At 42.6% G+C, this 21,863-nt stretch overlaps 1 protein-coding gene across 1 annotated transcript in view; it reads right to left on the bottom strand.

Annotated features, from left to right (window-relative positions):
* CAVIN1 (caveolae associated protein 1) overlaps positions 1 to 21,863 on the bottom strand; it is a 98,841-nt gene that overhangs the window by 4,960 nt on the left and 72,018 nt on the right. The window lies entirely within an intron of this gene.

The following is a 21,863-nucleotide window of genomic DNA, read 5'->3' as shown; positions in this document are numbered from 1 at the left end:
GCCTAAAGCGGGCTTTACACGCTACGAGATCGCTACAGCGATCTCGTTGGGGTCACAGAATTTGTGACGCACATCCGTCCGCTGTAGCGATCTCGTTGTGTGTGACTCCTAGGAGCGATTTTGGATCGTTGCAAAAACGTCCAAAATCGCTCCTCGTTGACATGGGGGTCCATTCTCAAATATCGCTGCTGTCGCGTGAGCGAAGTTGTTCCTCGTTCCTGCGGCAGGACAACATCGCTACGTGTGACGCCACAGGAACAAGGAACCTCTCCTTACCTGCCACACGCCAGCAATGAGGAAGGAAGGAGATGGCCGGGATGTTCATCCCGCTCATCTCCGCCCCTCCGCTTTGATTGGCCGGCCACTTAGTGACGTCGCGGTGACGTCGCTGTGATGCCGAACGTCCCTCCCCCTTGAGGGAGGGATTGTTCGGCAGTCACAGCGACACCGCCGACCAGGTAAGTACGTGTGATGCTGCCGTAGCGATAATGTTCGCTGCGGCAGCGATCACAAAATATCGGCGTAACGATAGGGGCGGGTGCTATCACGCTCGCCATCGCTAGCATCGGCTAGCGATGTCGCAGCATGTAAAGCCCGCTTAAGAGTTTCCCTTTATGAACTTTCAAGGTATAGTAAAAATCCTGATAACCAAGTTGGTATAAGTTTCTATTCTATGGCATTTACGTAGCTACAAAAATACTATAACAAATCCCAATCACAAAGATATATACATCCAATAAAATCTAATTTCATTCATAAATATAATAAAAACAGTAGGAAAATGAGTTGTGTCAATTAAAAAGTAATTTCTAACAATATGAGGCATATATACATAGTAAAGAAAAAGCAACCATGTATGAGAACTGTACAAAAATAATTGTAGTTAACAGTAAGGACCCATCATAGTTAAGATGTGGACAAATGTATCTACTAGTAGGATGGATACCTCAATAATACACCAGCGAGTAACACATAAAGGACTATACACAAAAGAAAGCTAAAATAACTTAAAAGACAAGTTAATTAAACACAGCAAGGGCTCACTCAGACGTCTGTGAAAATCGGTCCATGCATGGACCACTTTGTACGGACAGGCAGCAGGTTTCTTCACATGCCTACGAGGCTGCTTAATTCAGGTGAAGAGACCCCTGGCCAGTCCATAGGTGGACATTGACGGACGCTCATGGCCATCTGAATGAGCCCTAAAGTCAATCAACTCAATTGTGTGTTATTACTTAATTGAGGCTAATAGCCCTTAAAGGGAATTTGTCAGAGTGATCTTCCCCCCAACTGTTTATATGGTCATGTTGTTCTTTGTAAGAAAATATAATCTGTTCCTTTACTGATGCAATGTATTACTTCCTAACTGAAAAACCATGTTTTCTTCACATGTAAATATGACTCAAGAGCTCTGGTCATGTCCACATATCTGCCTTCATGGCTCTATTCTCCACCCTCATACTTTCTTTTACTTGACTAATAGCTTGCTGGGTTATACTGTCAGAATGGGAATACAGCTGAGAGAGCAGAGATATGAGAAGTGCTTTGACATGCCTAGAGCATTTAACAGCTTTACGGCATATGACGTACATTTACGTCATATGTCATGTCGCAGACTTTGATGTGGCCTCGAACGCCAAGCAAATGATGGCTGAATTATCTAGACTCATCTGCCTCTATGAGCTTCGCACACGGCTGTTAACTTGGTAAATGCCGCTGTCAATCTCTGACATCGGCATTTAATGGAAATTGGCAAGGAGAGTGCGTGATTATATGCGCTATCGGCGTGTCCATGACGTGATTATGGGGCAGCAACGTGTTCCCATGTCAGCTGCGGGTATGCTGAATACCCCCGTGCTGGTCATAACGATTTTCCCGTGAAAACCAGTGATTAGTGATTTTTGCTATACGTAGCAGTGCTAATGCACTGCTATATTTAGTCCAAGCTATCAAATAATCACAGGTTCAAGTCCCCTAAGGAGACTATTAAAAACAATAAAAATTGGGGAAAAAAGGTTTTTAAAAAATATAAAAAGTTCAAATCACTCTTCTTTCGCCCTAATAAAAATAAAGCAATAAAAAATGCATATTTGGTATCGCTGCGTTTGATCTATCAAAATTTATAATAAGGTAGTCCGATCAATAAATGGTGTAACGAGTAAAAAATCCAAACTTCAGAATTAAGTTTCTATGGTCACTGTAATATTGCAATAAAATGCAATAAGCGGCGATTGAAACATTGTATCTACTCCAAAGTGGCATCAGTAAAAACAGCAACTCAGGACCCAAACTTGACAGCCTCAGAGACATTTATGAGGCTGTCGAGTTCAGGAGCCGCAGTAAGTCCATAAATCTCAGTCTGAGGCTGGAGTCACACTAGCGTATGGCATCCGGTGTGAGAGCATCAGATGCGATATGCTAATGACCCCCGCCTCAGGCGCTGCTGCGAGCGTGAGCAGAGTGTCATGCGACTGTGACCTGATGTTGCGATGGGGCACATCTGTGAACCTAAGGGCGGGCGCTGCGCAGGAGAGGGAGGGGTTAATCCCCCCATCTCCTCCATTGTCAGCCTGTGCGTATATCGCACTGCACTGGGATAACATCCGAGTGCAGTCCGATGTTTCTCTCGCACCCATCGACTTGAATGGGTGCGAGGGATACGGCTCTAGCAGAAAATCGCAGCATGTTGCGACTTTTCTCGCATCCAGAATCTGGACGAGATAAGCTGACCAACTGTTTTTTTCTCATTGACTAACATTGGTCAGAGTACAATGCGAGATTTTCTCGTATTGCACTCATCCGTTTTTCACGCTCGTGTGAGCGTGCCCTAGAAATGAACATCAAAACAGAAATTTTTCTGTAAGTTATCATTACCAGGTACAGTACACATTTATTGATTTTAATGGGCACCCACCAAAAAGTGACTTTATTTTATTTTCATGGAATCTTTCCAATAAAAGGACATTGTAAAAAGTAAACAATTCTTTACATAATTAATATTTGGCTGGATTATCAATCAGTATATCACATAACATTAATTTTGTAAACTTTTACTAAACAGATCACATGTTGTAGTAAGGAGAATGTACAGTATGTAATGGGTTAACAATAGCCCTCACCCCGCTCACCAAGTCCCATATGTCATGGAGGCTCTGGTGTCTGACACACATTTAGGTTGTTCATTAGTTCAAACTGCAGCCGGCTTTTCACAATTTTCTCCAGTGAGTAACTGGCCGCTAGCGAAAACATTTTTTTTTTCCATGGGCATATTATTTTCCACTGCAGTCCCATGCCAGAAATCTCTGTAGACGTCAAAATGTAGCTTTATCCCACACAAATCCATACAGCTTCTCTCTAAGGAGGGTCTCATGGTTCAGCTCTATCTTTATACTGGCAAGATCTGCATATAACCTATATATCACATTAAGGCCTATTCATCAAAGCTTTCACGCTAGAAAACTGGCAGAAAAGAGGTGAAGTCAATTTTTTTTTTTGCTCAACAGATAATGTGAGCAAAAATGTTTTGACTTCTGGCTTTTTTTTGCCATTTTAAGTCAGCTCCTCTGAAATGGGCTGAATTTGGGCAGAGCCGGAATGGGAGGTGGTCATGCGCACCAATCAAATTAATCAAATCTTACTAGAGGCGCCAAATTCATTAAGTGGCGTGCACCTCTTAATGAATTTGGCGCCTTGTATTTCAGCACGACTGATGTAGCACAATTATACGCTTCCCCAGGCTTGATGAATTGGACCCCATATGTATATATCTTACAAACTGTTATATTTTAACCAATAGAAACTATCCATGAAGATGCTTGTATCTATGAGATGCAGGTGGTGAAGAATTAGATAAATAGGCCCAGAAACTGGAGTGTCAAGACAAGGATATGTTAGTCTTGGTTTGGGGCTGTGGAGCAGTAGATCTAGTATAGGCGAGTTTATTAGCAGTTTTTACAGTTATATCACATTATAATGTTATTTTATCCTACAGTCGCTCTTCTCACTAATCTAACAGTATAGGGCATATCTGTGCTTCAGTATGTGCAAGCCTATGTTCGTCCATTGTTTTATATGGTGTAAATGCTGCTGTTTTACTGAATCTGGCGTTGCTTTTCTTATATCTCTGTGTCTCTCCATTCTTGAGATATGGCCTCTTCTTCCTTGCACCTAAATCTGGTATTGTTAGCCAAGGGGGCGTGATCTTCATGGAGATGCCCATAGAGGAGTTGATTATCCCACTTCATTGGCAAATAAAACAGAATTTACACATAAGACCATATCTTAGGAACTTTGAAGCACAGAAACACAAAAAAACCCCAAATTCAAGAGAATAGAAGCATTTAGGTCAGGTAAATACATTTCTAGCAAGTGCGCAACCTTCTTTATTTAATGGTCTTAATAGGAATAATAGTGTATCAACATCTATGTAATGGGGGAATAAATGCTATTACTAATGTATAATTCACAAGAGATGTAGAAATTCAGATGCAGATAATCAGCTTTAATGTGGCTACTACTATTAGGGCTCCTGCGCACGCTGCGTAATTCCATGCATTTAGCTGCGTATTGCACTGCAGTGTAAATGCATGCGTCCTGCGTCCCCTGCACAATCTATGAAGATTCTGCATGATACGTGCGCATGATGATTTTATGAATGCAGCGATTTGGGTGCTAAAATTTTTACCCAAATCCGGGTGTTCATAAAATGAGCATGTCAATTTTCCGTGCACTATGGATGCAGATCCCTTTCTGTCTATGGTGGGGGCAGCAGCCATAGCGCATGAAATCGGATTTTTTCTACAAAAAAATGCATCCATTACGCAGTGTTTCTGCAGCAATTTGAAGCACACATGTGCTGTCAAATCGCTACAGAATATTCAGCAGTTACGTGCGCATGAGCTCTTAGGGTAGGTGCAAACGATTTTCTCTCCATCAGAGAAAAATGGTCTGATTATGCTGATCAGAATGCGTTCAGTTTTTGGTGGAGGTGGAGAAAAAAAAGGTTTCTCTATTCAGTCAGTGGGGGACATCGAACTGCACTCTGATGTCATCTGAGTGTAGTCTAATGTTTTCCAAGGAGTCATAGACTTGTATTGCCAATTTTGATCCAACACTCAGATCAAAATCAGACTTGTGCTCAGACCCAAAGAATAATTTTGGTACGAGTGCTATCCGTGAAAACGACGGATAGTAGACTTCCAATATAATCAGTCGTGTGCACAGGCCCTGGCAATGACTATATGAGACCAGAGGGACCTCAGCTCACATTAAAGTCATAATTGAAAGGGCACGGTTAGTGTTATCAGCTTTCACAGATATGTTATTTGATTTCCCGCATCTAATACAAGTTTATGAGGAATATCTGCACAGAAAACTCAGCGTACTAGCTAGAGAAATTGAAATGTTACATATATGAATCACTCAACGACGGTCAGTTTACATGGAGTAATAAAAGCACAGTGTGCAGGAGATTTCTATAAATCCCATCCACTGCTGAAACTTTTTTTTGCGCAGGAAAATTATACAGCATCAAAAACCCATCAAGGGAACTCATACACATGTCAGTTTTTCTCGTACGATTCTATACATTTTTTCACTTATAGAACTCAAACCTACTATAGTCTACAGTATGTTCACCTGTCTGTATTTTTCTGTATTTTGTTCATAGATCAAAATCACCAATGCAAGTCTATGGGTCTGTGAAAACATCAGAGAGCACTCAGATGCCATATGTGCACTGCCTGATTTTAATGTTTGATTGGATAAGCTTGAGAAAACTACACAGAAAAAAACTGATAAAAAAAACCTGACCTGGGTGCAGAGCTCGTGTGACGTAACAACGTCATGTCAACCCCAAGAGCGCGAACGCACTGCATGGGTAACCCTTTTAAGGAACAAGTAAGCTGTAGGGCTCATTCACTCTGCTTGAATGGCGCCAGCATGGGAGTATAAGGGTCACAATCGTCTCCCTGTTTTTAGGAGACTAGTGACAGCTTTTGGATTGTAGCCTCTCATCTCCATCTGAGACGCTACATTTAAATGTGGTTTCGTTTCTCTTGATACTGAAACAGTTAATGTCAGTTTTGCTGCCAGCAAATTTCTTGCAGTGCTTGTCAGCAGCAGTTGCTCTGTAGCCACGCCCCTTTCTGTTTAAGTATCTAGATTCTCAGGAATCTTTTCTGATTATACAAATCCATTTGTATTCTGGCCCTCTTGGTGGAAGGAGCTGGTAAGGAGTGTTCCAGAAGCCGGAGTTTATCCTTTTGTTGCTTTCTTCCCTGTTTGTCTTACATTTCCTTGTGCATTCTTAGTGCAATGGTGGGGCTAGCATCTCCCACCTGCCAATGCACTAGCCAGGACTACTACAGGGTTTTTTCAGGGTCTCAGGTTCCTGCTAGGTCACATTTGAAGAGACTGTATAGGGCCTGGCTAGGAGAGTAGGGAGAGCTGCAGGAGAGTATAGATGGTGTCTCATATACCCCTCTCACTAGTGCCAGGGCCCACCATTGGTATTGCGTCTCCGGTTTTCCCCCTTACTTGTATTGTTTTGTTGTATTTTTGTTGTGCATCAGACATAGGTTGGTCTGAATGTGCCCGCCACATCTCATAGCGTGACAATATACTAACAGGAATAAGAATTGGTTTTCCAAGTAGTGTACGCGTTCTCTTGGGGCTCACATGACATTGATACATCATGCAAGCATTGCCCCCAATCATTGCCGGCTTTACTCTCCTTGTCTTTGGTTGAATTGAACATTGAGAGGAGGTCATAGCTGCGGCTGGACACTCACTTCCTATTGATGTTTGCTACATCTGGAGGGAGAGATAAGCTGGCGCTGATTGGACACAGGGCTCCTGTGATGTCACAACATCATTTGAGCCCTGAGAGAGCGAGTGCATTACTTGGACAACTTCCCAATCACGTTAGCTTATACTCACCTACTGTGCTGGCACCATTCTAGCGGTATGCGTAGTCGCTCTCTTTTTGCTCACATGATGTTGTTAAGTCATGTGAGCATTGCGCCCAATCAGTGCCAGGTTCATTCTCCTTGCTTTCAAATTAATTGAATTTCAAGAGGAAGGAAGTCAGAGCTGCGGCTGGCCGCTCACTTACTATCGATCTTTGATACATGAGGGTGAGATAGGGCAGCCGCCACTGATTGGATGCAGGGCTTGCATGATGTAACAACATCATATGAGCCCTGAGAGTGGGTGCTGATACCACTGGAGTGGCGCCAGCACGAGAGGTGAGTATAAGCTTACAGGGGAATGAGAAGGGGTTATCCAAGTAATGGACAACCCCTTTAGGTTCAATATATCTTTATTAAATATAGAAAAAAATAACCCTTCCAGGCAATCAAGTAGGCATAAACACAGTGCCAAGTACAGTTGAGTCAGGTCGGGGGTCACCCCATCCGCCTGACCAAAAATATGCCTACATAGCATTCAACTATAATCGATGAATCGCCATGTGAAGAAATCTCTATACCATTTTCCACTATGTAACCAACAAGAAAAGAAAGAGAAAGAGCGAAGGCAAGAAAGAAAAGAGAAGAAAGACAAAAGAAGAAAAAAGAAGAAAGGGGGAAATCAGGACAAGTATTGCAGTGATGAGTGTATAGTCGTCTCCCTCTGATCCAAGACCCCCGTTCCCAATTTTAAGTCAGACCTCTAAGACCCCTGTGTTAACCACTGTTGGAACCCTACCAACTACTTAAAAAATATCCAGGGATGCCAGATCGCAAACCATTTGGAATCAAACCATTCATCAAATGTCCTGATTGCCTCCAGATGCTGGAGCGTGTTAACAGCTTCCACCCAATCAATGCTCTGAAAAACGTAGATGGTTTTCCAGTACCTAGGGATTAGCTGATGCACCTCAATCAAAAAGAACAGCAGTAGGTCCTTTTTAACACTGGACGCGGACCCCGAGAACATGGACAAAATAGCTAACTCCGTGGAGGGCTTGGTCCGGCAGGAGAGCAAGTGGTTATATAGCTGAAATATATCATTCCAGAGGAGTCTAATGCCTGGGCAGCTCCACGATTAATTTAGCATTGTTCCCTCCCCCGAACAACCCCTTAAAGTGTGGTTAACATCACATCTGCATTATCATTTCTATCAGTTTCTGTTCTGTCACAGGATATGTTGGCTCTCTCATATGACAAACACGTGGTTGACATAATTTTATTACCGTGTCCATTTTGCCCAAAAAAAGTAATGTTGCATGCGAAAAAAAACCTCCCAGGCAGATGTAAACTTCGCTAATCCCACAAACAGTAACTACACCTTGATATTAATAAATGTTTGAGAATATAATTCACACAGCATTAGGATGAAGGCTGGATTACTGTAGCTATCCAAAATGGGAGCACTCTGTGCATTAAAGAAAGGGTTTAGTAACTAGGCAACACATACCATCTGTGCCAGGCTTGACTGGACATTGAACAGCTGTAACGTATATTGGGGGTGTAATATATTCTCCTGGCAGATTTTCATATCAACATAGGCATTCCTGCTTCACAGTAAGGTTAACGCATTGTAACCCAACGCCGTTACGGCACCGGGTGTCTGATCACAAGAGTTAGGAACATCGGTGGAAACCAATTAACACATTAACTACTGTTAAGAGCCATTAAAACAGAAGGTGAGGCGGGCAGTACTAAAGGTACGTTCACACATAGTTTTTATATGTGGATTTTTAGTGGTTCTGTTCCAAAATCCACATGAAAAAAAAATGCTCCAAAATTTTAGAATGCTTATTCGTAGAGTATTTCGTTGGGAAAACACACCGATAAGGCAATTGTTCCACATGCGTCCTCATGGAAAAATAAGCAAACATTATTTAGGTGTTTTTGCTAAAAATTAAAATTAAAATGCTGCAAATTTGACTATTGAGTTTTTATGTGGATTTTACTGGCTGAAAAATCCTCTTTTAAACAAAAAAAAAATTAAAAAACTTAACCCCTCATTCATTAAGACTGGCGTTTCATACAACATTTTTAAGGAGGGGCATGCAGGGATGAACGACAAATGCATTAAGAGGCACCCGTCACTTTATGAATTGGGCACACCTCAATGCACTCAGATAAAAATGTTAGGGCCGTTTCACACATCCAGCATTTCGCCGATTTGCTGGATCCGGCACACTCCAGTACAGTATAATACTGTACAATGGCATCACGGCAACCTCTGGTCATATGACAGCATGTGACCGGAGCTTGCCGCGATGCCATTGTACAGTATTGCACTGTACTAGAGTGTGCCGGATCCGGCAATCCGGTGAAATGCTGGATGTGTGAAACTGTCCTTACTCAAGTCTGGAGGAACTGGAGTAACATTTCTTACAGAAGAAACTTTCCATTAACTTGAGGGCCATTGGACAGTCTTGCAGTGTCCCAGCCAAGGGGCAGACATATTATAATTGGTGCAACTGGTGCAGTCGCACAGGGGTCCAAGAGGTTGGGGGGCCCATAACTGCCTCCAAAACAGGTAAAATAGGGGATTTGAATGCGTCCTTGTACTGAAAAGGACCTATATACTGTTCTTCCACAGGGGCCCTTTTCTGTCAGTGACCACCAGAGTCCCAGCCATTTTTGATGGAGTGCTTCAAACTGGTGTGAAAATGCCAAAAGTTGAAGAAAATTTGTACAACTCCGCAGTGTACAAAATTCTAGTGACTCTTCAAAGTGTTTCATGCCAGTTTTCTAACGTAACCATTTTGATGTATCAGCCTTCTAAGGTTTTCTCTGCTTCATTTGATTCAACAGGTAAATTTGGAGAATTTTTTTATTCAGAAACATCTCAGGAATTGAGATGTAAATTCTTATTCCACTAAGTTACGTACCCACGCTGAGTATTTGGTTAGCTTTTACCTCAGTACTTGTATATCAAAAAAAGGAGTGGAACAATCAGAGGAAAAAGTATAACAGAAACACGGGACCACTTCTGCATTTTTTACCCAGTCTTGGTTTTGGTTTACACTGAGGTAAAAAACTCAGCAAGTACTCAACGTGTGCACTTGGCCTTAAAAATACTTTTTTTTCCACCCCGTGTAAAATGTGAAAGAAACAGAGCACCATGTGAAGTCTATTGTAGTTTTGTTATTGCATTTAAATTAATAGGAAACTTATTCAAGGAGTATTTGAAGGAGGTTTTCATATGAATTTCAGAGAAGAAACCATGCTAATATCCACAAGAAAAATTAAGAAGCAGAAGAAAAACATCTTATATACAAACACCAAGTCAAAAGCAGGCATTTTTTTTTTTCCAAGCAATTTTTTTTTTGTGTGTGTGAACTTTTCAGCAAGAAAAGTTGTGAGTTTGCCCTAATTCAATAAATTATTGCCCTGTGGTAACAGAATTTAATAATGATGCATGGCTTTTGTGTAGGGAATGTACTAAATATTTTTCTATGCTCATTTTTATGTTAGAAACAGGAATTTTGGAACATCCTTTGACCCCCTGACCAGTAGCATAGCTACTTGGTGGCCAAAGGGAGTGGTTGGCTCGGGCTCGCTATCACCGGGGGGGCCTACCTAGAGCTACTGCCACTGTAAACTGTATCACTGAGAGCAGTGTGTGTAAGCATGACCCCACACTTAGACAGCTCTCTCTGCACAGATGCCATGCAGAGCCGACTGTCAGGGCTCTTTTCCATTTGCTATTTTCATGTGCGAGTGCGATTCGATAAACATCAGATCGCACTCGCACCAGTATTAATCAATGATGCAGTTTCCTCTTTCCTTTTAATTTCTTGACACGAATTGTGCTCTCGGTAAAATTGCAGCAAGCTGTGTTTTGCAGCGAGTCTCGGCTCACGCACCCCCATACAAGCCTATGGGAGCGCGTGAAACATCGCACTATACTCGCATGTTATGTGACTGCAGTATGATATACGCAGAGACAGACAGCGGAGGACATGGGGAGAAAGTGCTCCCTCCCTCTTCTCCGAGGCTGTGATACAATCGCAAGATCACATCACAGTTACATGGCCCTCGGCTGACGCATGCAGCAGAGGGTCATTAGCATATCGCTTCCGATGCTCTCGTATCTGAAGTTGTAGGCAGGTGGAAAAGAGCCCTCAGTTGAAGTGTTGCGGTGTGCTTACAGGCGTCACTAACAGTGCTGTGTCTGGTGACTGTAGTCTCTCCGGGCATGCCTCTATGAATGATAGCCGGCAGCTCCCAAAGGAATACAGTTAATTTTCTCTTGGTAGCCGCACTTTGAGTAAGGCGGTAGCACAGCCATCATTGTAACGCTATAACCTTGCAGATTAACCCAATGTCTACATCTTAAGGCCTCCTTCACACATCCATGTCTCCGGTAAGTGTGACATCCATTTTCACATGTACCGGACACATGGACACATGTAAACCCGTTAAAATCAATGCGTTGGGCACACGTCCGTGTTTTCATACGGACCTTGTGTGCATGTGGAGCACACGCTCCACACGATGACATGTTCATTTTTCTCCAGCAGCACATATGTCTCACAAACCGCACACTGATGTGATCCATGTAACATGAACCGGAGAAAACACATGTGACATACAAAGAAGTAATTTTTATACTTGCCAGTCTCCTTCGATGCTGTTGCTTCCAGACCCGCTCGTTATGCTCATGCATATTCACTGCACTCACTGTGGACCCGGAAGTAACAGCAGCCTTGGAGACAACAGCGCCGGAGACAGCAGAGCCGGAGACAGGTAAGTATACCAGCTCATGCCGTCCATGTGCTATTTGGATGTCATACAGATAGCACAGGGACAGCCCATGGAACACACACACACACACACACATACATGCGCATTTATATATATAAGAGCCGTTGTGATTACTCGTGGTTACTCACTAATCCCGCCCCCCCAGCCACTACCACATGTGGCTCCGCTCCCCGCTCATTACCACACGTGGCTCCACCCCCCACCATTACTACACGCGGCTCTGCCCCCCCGCCCATTACCACATGCGGCTTGGACCCCCCCGCCCATTACCACACGCGGCTCGGCCCCACCGCACATTACACACACAGCTCTGCTACTACCACATTCTAAATCCCTCCTGACCCCACACATAAACTTCACCTTATCCAGGACCATGACAACCAACACAGCAAAGTCCTGCATACGCTGAGGAACTGATCATGTGACCCCTGACTCCTCCTCTCCATGTGACATCATCACAGGTCCTGTAAGCACAGAGACAAATTCTGTTGTGTACATTGCACACTCGGGGGAGAGCTTTATACCCTTGGGGGAGAATTGTATACCAGTGAGCTGAGCTGTATACCCTTTGGGGAAGCTGTATACCAGGGAGGTGAGCTGTATACCCTTGGGGTAAGGAGAGCTGTATATGTAGCGCCCCTGAACCCCCAGGCTGGTATGTCGTGGACATGCAGAAAGTCACCATACTGCCAGTCCCCGCTTCCTCCCCTCCTGCTTCATTCGTGAGTCCCCCGACACATGTGTTACAAAATGCTTGTCATTTTGTCCTACCCCTGCGTTTGATTAATTTACCCTCAATCAGGATTTAGCTCGTTTCTATCATACGCTCAGATTAAAGGTACATTTTTCTGAACAAGATAGACCATTAGTTTCAACATCACAGACGCAATCTGATACATGTGATAAATTTATCTTGCAAAATTTGGGTTTGTATGTTAAAAGTAATTTTGTACCTACTCGTAATTATCATGCAATAGAAACATTTGTATCTATGGTTCAGAGAGACGTTGTGCCCTTGTGGATTTTAGGAATAACCGTAATTTAATCTTTAAACAAGCTGATAAAGGTGGCTTAATTGTAGTGATGGATCGATCGTATTATATCTCTGAGATATCATCTCAATTGAATAATGAAATTAATTATCAACCGATTTCTTATAATCCTTTCTTCAAGATTGCCAGATCTATTAAAACTCTGGTTGAAAAATACCAAAATAAAAATATCATAGATAATAAATTAGCTGAGTTTCTCATCAATCACTATCTCACCATAACCGTATTTTACACCTTGCCAAAGATTCATAAGGACTTACATCGTCCCCCAGGTCAGCCTATAGTCGCCTCCACTAATTCCATTTTATCACCACTTGCAATAGTTCTGGATAAGATATTGATTCCATTAATACTTAAAGTTCCGTCCTTTATTAAGGATACCTCACATTTTCTTACAACCATTAAGTCAATAGGACCATTACCTACTAATTGCCTTCTTGGGACACTGGATGTCACAAGTCTATATACAAGTATTGAACATTTGGCAGGCTGTGCGTCAGTTCTTGAGGTTTTGAAGGAAAATACTCAATTTAGTGAAGATAAGAGCAATTTTTGTATGGATCTTCTTGATATGGTATTATCAAAAAACTTTTTTTTATCTGGTGATCAATTTTATTTTCAAAAACGTGGTACAGCCATGGGATCTAATATGCCCCCCCCCCCCCGTATGCCAACACCTTTATGGCATCTTTTGAGAAAAAATATGTATATACACATAGGTTATCTGCACATATTTTAATTTGGAAGAGATTAATCAATGATGTTTTTTTAATTTGGCACGGGGATGATATCACTTTGAATCAATTTTTCCATGACATTAATACTAGTGTTCCAGGCCTTACTTTTACATTACATTCCGATCGTTTTTCCATCAATTTTTTGGATACACAGGTTTCAACCTCTGAAGAGGGCCAGCTTGATATTGATTTATATGTAAAATCAACGGATCGCAATAGTTTGTTGCATTTTTCGAGTTGTCACCCGAGACATATTAAAGGGTCCTCACCCAAATCTCAATTTTGCCGAATCAATCGGATTGTAAGTAGGGATGACACACGGAAATTATGTCTGGAAGAGATGAGTAGAAAGTTTATGGCCAGAGGATACTCTGATAAACTTTTAAAATCTATTTTAACGTCTGATTTTTTTCACACCACGTTCACCTAATAATAAATGTATGGGTTTTATTAGTACGTACCACACTACATGGCATTATTCAACCAATGCATTTTTAAACATTTGAGACTCTTAGGTGACGCATACCCAGAAATACCAGAAATTAGTTCCCCACCTATTCTGTGCAATAAAAGATCAAGGAACTTAAGAGATTCACTTGTGAGGGCCGACATAGGGCCTTATGAGTGGATTATCCACCCAGACAACCTTTTCCCCCATGCGGAAGGATATTTCTATTCCCTGTTTAGGATGCTTACAGTGTTCAAATGTAATGAAGGGTGAATTTTTTACTCATCCTAGGTCAGGAAAGAGATTTCCCATCAAAGGTTATTTCACATGTCAATCCTCATTTGTAATATATTTAATCAAATGTCCGTGCGGTCTTGGATATGTTGGGGAGACGACTCAGCATATCCGAGACCGCATCTCACAGCATAAGTCGACTATCAGATGTAAAAAGACTCTGTTACCTATTCCGTTTCATTTTTTGAGCCAGGGACATTCAATTGCGCAGCTACGATTCCAGGTACTGGAGCAAGTTAATTTGCCACGTCGGGGTGGTAATAGATTAAAGTTGCTGAAATGTCGAGAGGCATTTTGGATCTATACTTTGCAGACATTAGAGCCACGAGGCATGAATAGGGAATATGAGATATTCTATGAGTAATTAGGCTGGGTCCTAAATGTGTATGAACTATAATGCACAAATATAATCAATTAATATTCCTCCGATCACGTGATGGGGCACCACATGATGGACGAATTAACAAACTTTATATGCTATTGGATATATATATATATATATATATATATATATATATATATATAATATATACAGTTAGGTCCAGAAATATTTGGACAGTGACACAAGTTTTGTTATTTTAGCTGTTTACAAAAACATGTTCAGAAATACAATTATATATATAATATGGGCTGAAAGTGCACACTCCCAGCTGCAATATGAGAGTTTTCACATCCAAATCGGAGAAAGGGTTTAGGAATCATAGCTCTGTAATGCATAGCCTCCTCTTTTTCAAGGGACCAAAAGTAATTGGACAAGGGACTCTAAGGGCTGCAATTAACTCTGAAGGCGTCTCCCTCGTTAACCTGTAATCAATGAAGTAGTTAAAAGGTCTGGGGTTGATTACAGGTGTGTGGTTTTGCATTTGGAAGCTGTTGCTGTGACCAGACAACATGCTGTCTAAGGAACTCTCAATTGAGGTGAAGCAGAACATCCTGAGGCTGAAAAAAAGAAAAAATCCATCAGAGAGATAGCAGACATGCTTGGAGTAGCAAAACCAACAGTCGGGTACATTCTGAGAAAAAAGGAATTGACTGGTGAGCTTGGGAACTCAAAAAGGCCTGGGCGTCCACGGATGACAACAGTGGTGGATGATCGCCGCATACTTTCTTTGGTGAAGAAGAACCCGTTCACAACAGCAACTGAAGTCCAGAACACTCTCAGTGAAGTAGGTGTATCTATCTGTAAGTCAACAGTAAAGAGAAGACTCCATGAAAGTAAATACAAAGGGTTCACATCTAGATGCAAACCATTCATCAATTCCAAAAATAGACAGGCCAGAGTTAAATTTGCTGAAAAACACCTCATGAAGCCAGCTCAGTTCTGGAAAAGTATTCTATGGACAGATGAGACGAAGATCAACCTGTACCAGAATGATGGGAAGAAAAAAGTTTGGAGAAGAAAGGCAACGGCACATGATCCAAGGCACACCACATCCTCTGTAAAACATGGTGGAGGCAACGTGATGGCATGGGCATGCATGGCTTTCAATGGCACTGGGTCACTTGTGTTTATTGATGACATAACAGCAGACAAGAGTAGCCGGATGAATTCTGAAGTGTACCGGGATATACTTTCAGCCCAGATTCAGCCAAATGCCGCAAAGTTGATCGGACGGCGCTTCATAGTACAGATGGACAATGACCCCAAGCATACAGCCAAAGCTACCCAGGAGTTCATGAGTGCAAAAAAGTGGAACATTCTGCAATGGCCAAGTCAATCACCAGATCTTAACCCAATTGAGCATGCATTTCACTTGCTCAAATCCAGACTTAAGACGGAAAGACCCACAAACAAGCAAGACCTGAAGGCTGCGGCTGTAAAGGCCTGGCAAAGCATTAAGAAGGAGGAAACCCAGCGTTTGGTGATGTCCATGGGTTCCAGACTTAAGGCAGTGATTGCCTCCAAAGGATTCGCAACAAAATATTGAAAATACAAATATTTTGTTTGGGTTTGGTTTATTTGTCCAATTACTTTTGACCTCCTAAAATGTGGAGTGTTTGGAAAGAAATGTGTACAATTCCTACAATTTCTATCAGATATTTTTGTTCAAACCTTCAAATTAAACGTTACAATCTGCACTTGAATTCTGTTGTAGAGGATTCATTTCAAATCCAATGTGGTGGCACGCAGAGCCCAACTCGCGAAAATTGTGTCACTGTCCAAATATTTCTGGACCTAACTGTATATATATATACAGTATATATATATATATATATATATATATATATATATATATATATATACATGCATATATGGATGTATATTTACATCATGTATGTATAGGTATGTATATGTTATTTTTCCGTTGTAAATTCCCTTTTTCTTATTCTTAGTTTTCGTCTATTTGGGTTGTAATATGACTGCAGTGTGCTCAGAGTGGTCATTTAGGGTATATTATACACTTTTTATGATATGTTACTAACTTTTACATTTTTTTTTTCTCCTTTCTCCCCCTTTTTTCTACATTTCTGTGTTATAGGTCCCATGATTTGGTAAGGATAAATAAGTTTCTTTTGGAAACTTCATGTTATTACTTATTTATCGGTAAAAGTCTTAAATATATAAAAAGCTTCCTAAAATAAATCTTTTTAATATAATACTTTATACATTGGCTACTATATTATATAGTTCATGTTTGTGCATAGTTTCTGGCGACGCTCGCACCACATATGTTTGATATATGCATGCGTTACTATGTTCTTGGATCTTCATTTCTTCTCGGGTTTTTCCGGACCCTTGTACGCATTTGTGATAGAATTGTGACGTAGCTTTACTTACCTTCATCTATTTTCGGGTCTCCGATGTTACTTACGCATGCGCGATAGAACGATGACGTATTAGCGGCACCGGGTTTTAAAAAGCCTTTCATCTCCGATGGCATTACAACATTCCGGGGCGTGACGTGGTCTGCGTGATTCATCACAGGTATTGACGCAGCACATGGAGTTTGTTTTATACGCTATCTCTTTGATTTATATGCTACCTCTATATAGCTATATTTTTGTGGACCTTATAATGACCACTGATGAAGATTCTTTCATTGCTTCATGATGAAGTGATTAACATATGTGTATATTAAATATTTGTTTCTTCCTGCAGTCATACACAAGGGATTTTTCCTAGTCCAGTGCGACAGAGTACAACAAGAATTTTTTCCTTTGATTATTTCACCTGAGCTTTGTGATCATATCCTTAGGTGTTGTGAATGTCAGTTATGCTTTTGCTGCTGTGAGGCTCCCTCTTGTGGCCAGGAATGGTTTGGTCAAGTCAACTAGAAGGCGCCCGATGGGAGGGACCTTTACGGACCTCACTGACCCAAAGAATCCGGGGGCACCAGCAATAAAGATTGAACCAGGGATCGGAGTAGAACACTGACCCTACAGGGTTCGCACTGCCCATCATACGAACAAGAGACTGCCAAAAGACAGTAAGGGACCCACAAACGCTCCAGGCTACTGGGTCCCAACCACAAGTGAGGGGTGCCAGAGTAAGAGACTACCAAGTCACCACGCCGGCACTGGGACGAAAGGGACCAGGGGTCTGAACCAGCCGTCCTTGAAGCCACCATTCCATCTGACAGTGAGTAAACAGAAGTTGCACTGTATCCCCACTGTGTGGTCTCACTTCTTTATGCGACAGACTCCTCCATTCATTCCTTGGGGGCCCAGCCCTGCTTGCGGAGGGCCTACCATCTCGGCTGCAACCACCATCAGCCCCAGAGGTACTAGACTGTGCAGCGGCGGTTCCATCACCATAACCGCAACCTTGCAAGTGGTGTCACAATACAAACTCTTTCACCCCCTGTATGTACACCCTTTTAAAAAGTGTCCCCAGGGTCACGGAACTGGGCATCGGTCATTACACAACCGTGACACAGCATCCCCCTACATATATGGCCCGGGACAGAGTACCCCATAGCCCTGTGTGACACATATACCTTTTGGGGGAAGCTATATACCAGGGAGGTTGAGCTTTATACCCTTGGGGGGAGAGCTGTATACTCTTGGGGGGAGAGCTGTATAACATGGAGGTGAGCTGTATACCCTTGCGGTGAAAGAGAGCTGTATACCCTTGGGGAGGAGAGCTGTATACCCTTGGAGAGGAGAGCTGTATACCCTTGGGGAGGAGAGTTGAATACCCTTGGGGAGGAGAGCTGTATACGATTGGGGAGGAGAGTTGTATACCCTTGGGGAGGAGAGCTGTATACCCTTGGGGGGAGGGAACCTGTATACTCTTGGGGGGAAAGCTGTATACCCTTTGGAGGAAGGACAGCTGTATACGCTTGGGGGGAGAGGGAACTGTTTACCCTTGGGAGGAGAGCTGTATACCCTTGGGCTGAGGACAGCTAGTACACTCAGACACACCTACACCACGGACTGTGAAACACGTATGTGTTTTACGCGGATGTGTAAAGGAGGCCTAATAGTGTTTGAAGATATGGCAGGTTCCATTTAATTTAGGCCTAATACACAAAGGCTGCTGGAGTTTATTTGTTGCTTTTGGCATTTCATGCTCACAGACATCCCCAGCAGCAAAATAGAAATTCTCTCTCTAGGCGTGAAAATGTGACAGTATTTCTAGAACATACTTGCAAATTATTTCCTAGTACAAGTAATCAGATCATTGTTTCTTACAGAACACTTCTGGATTTTGAGGTCATTTGACTTGTGGCCAAGATACAGATTCAGTTGTAAGCTTCTCTTTAGGCTATGTGTAGAATGTACCTGCGGATTTTTCTGCATGAAAATCCGCGACTTTCGCGGCAAATCCGCAACTTATTTTTGTCGCGGATTTGCCGCGGATTTACCGTGGATTACCGCGAATTTGCCGCGGATTTTGATGCGGATTTTTTTTTTCCCCATTCTATACCCAAAATCCGCACCAAAATCCGCAACAATAATTGACATGCTGCAGATTTTTCCGGATCAAAATCCGCAGCATGGACACAGCATTTCCAAAATGCCATTGAAATGGCTTGGAAGTGCCGCTGCTGCAGATTTTCGGAAAATCCGCGGTAAATCCGCGGCAAATCCGCGGCAAAATCCGCGGTAAATCCGCAGCGTGGGCACATAGCCTAAGACAGCAGTGTTGGCTCACATTCCAACTGTTTAAGGCAGAGTATCTTTTAGTGTTCAGTAATACACAATTTGTGCAGTAATAAACCAAATATGTGAAGTAATAAATCAAATTTTGTGTACATACCCCAGCTGCCCCCACCCCAAGCTACACCTCCCTGTATAAAAAGGAGATACTAAAACGTCCAGCATTATCCAGGCTGATATGGGATATCAGGGAAAATTAAACACATGAAGATAATATGAGAACAACATGTCCCACAATGCCCAGAATTTTGTTATGATATTAGAGAAAATTAGAACCTGAAAATTACATTACAGGGAAGGAGGAGGAACAACAAGAAATACAATTCCCAGCATGTCCAGGCTATGTGATATTACAGGGAGGGTATATATTAACTAGAACTACAATGGTCTCTCAGAATTCCCCAGTTCAGAGAGCACTAAGCACATGAGGAGATGGTCTGTTTCACTTTCTTTCCCAGTCTCTGCACAGAAGCTCCACCCCCTCAAGTCACATGATGGTGACCATCCCAAGTCCTTCAACACTCCACTGACCAATGTGACCATCTCCGTGCCTGGATGGAGTTTACAAGCTGCATAGGCGCTCAACCATAAAGCTAGAAAGGCAGCTCTGATTTGAGCGTACTAGTAACACATTGGAGGTGTACATAGTTATAAGAGGATATTCTAGCTAGAGTACATATGCGTGGTATGTGTCACAAGGAGTTTTGCACAAAACACATTAAGTATCATGGTGGCATCAGCTGATCGCTCCCTGCAGCCGGCCGCCGGGTGATCAGCTGATCGCTGTCACTTGCCGGCGCCCGGGCATGCCGGCGGGCGGGCGCTCAGCTGAGCGCTGTGACTTGCCGGCGGCCGGGCATGCTGGTGGCCGGTCATTCAGCTGAGCGCTGTCGCTTGCCGGCAGCCGGGCGCTCAGCTGAACGTTCGGCCACCGCGAGCCAAAATAAAGTTTGATTTAAAAAAAAAAAAAAAAAAAAAAAAAAAAAAAGAGCATGCGCAGTGAAATCCAGAGGATTCCGCTGCTCAAAATAACGTTACATGCTGCGTTGCTCCCGCTGGGCGGAAGCAACGGAGCGTCGCCCAGCGGAAGCAACGCAGCTCCTTTTGGTACAATCCGTCACCCATACAAGTCTATGGGAAACAGCGGAATCCGTTAACGGATTCCGCTGTTTCCCAAAAGGGCGGATTGTAACGGAAGGAAAATAACGCAAGTGTGAAAGTACCCTATCACATTGGTTCCTTTACTATTTAAGATGATGTAATGTGTTCTCTCACGCTAACTATAGTTTATTGCTCTGTGTGCTGTTGTGTCTCAGCTTGCTGGTGATTGAATTGCTTTGTGCTTGGAGCACTGTAGCATATGTCGTTGATTACCTTTTTTTCTGCCAGGAGATACAGAGATTTCTAGCATAGCCCCAATAGCCAGTGTGGAAATTGCAAGCTTTCAATTTATTTAAATACTGATTATGGTAAGAAAAAACAAACTGACAAAAAATAAATAAAAATAATAATAATTAATAAAATACATTAATTACAAAAGCTTGATTTAGGCAGTTGGCAATTTTCTGATAATACATTCCTTTAGAGGATCCTAGTTCCAGTGTAGGATGTATTTAATTATTCCAGAGGTCAAGATTTAACAGGTCTATAGAGCAAGAGATCATGGCCGCTCAGGTTTTGTCACAATAAGCCTGTGTGCGCACGCTGCGTTTTTTGCTCTGGTTTTTTGGTGCCGTTTGTTGCCCAAAACTGCATATCTTCCTTCCCCAGCAAAGTCTATGAGAATTCAGAAATGCTGGGCACCATTGCTTCTTTTTCCTTGCAGTTTTTGGTGCATAAAAAAAAAACTGCAGCATGTCACTTCTTTGTGCGTTTTTGCCCTGTGTTTGTTTTTTAGCCTTTCCAGCCATTGATTTAACTAAACAGAAACGCAAAAAAAATGCATGTATTTTTTGCTGCATTTTCTGGAAGAAGGGGCAGTTTTTTTGCAAACACATTTTCTGCAGCGTGTGCACATAGCCTAATATGTTCCAGATACGAAAAGGACCATGGAGTTCAACATAGAGAAATGCGAGGGTACATCACATACTGATGGGGTCTATTACTTTTTTGGTAATAGTCATATAAAGTGGAATTCACCATAAGGCTATGTGCGCACGTTGCATACAGTCACTGCAGAAATTTCTGCAGCGATCTGAAGAGCACATGTGCGCTTTAAATCGCTGCAGAAATGTCCGTAGTGAATCCGATTCCATGCGCTCTGCCTGCAGCTCCTCCCATAGACAGAGCAGGAGCTGCCGGCAAAGCGCACGGAAGAAGTGACATGTCACTTCTTAGAACGCAGCGCTTCGGCAGCAGCCGAAGCGCTGCGCTCTAAAACGCCACGTGAGCACGGCTCCTGCACAATCTCCATAGACTGTGCAGGGGACGCAGGACGCATGCAGTTACGCTGCGCTACAAAGCGCAGCGTAACTGTATGTATTTACGCAACGTGCGCACATAG

The sequence above is a fragment of the Anomaloglossus baeobatrachus genome, chromosome 5 (genome assembly GCF_048569485.1).
Source record: "Anomaloglossus baeobatrachus isolate aAnoBae1 chromosome 5, aAnoBae1.hap1, whole genome shotgun sequence".
NCBI classification, from domain to species: Eukaryota; Metazoa; Chordata; class Amphibia; order Anura; family Aromobatidae; genus Anomaloglossus; species Anomaloglossus baeobatrachus.
Note: the sequence above shows the minus strand (reverse complement) of the source record. Positions and strands in the feature narration are given on the sequence as shown.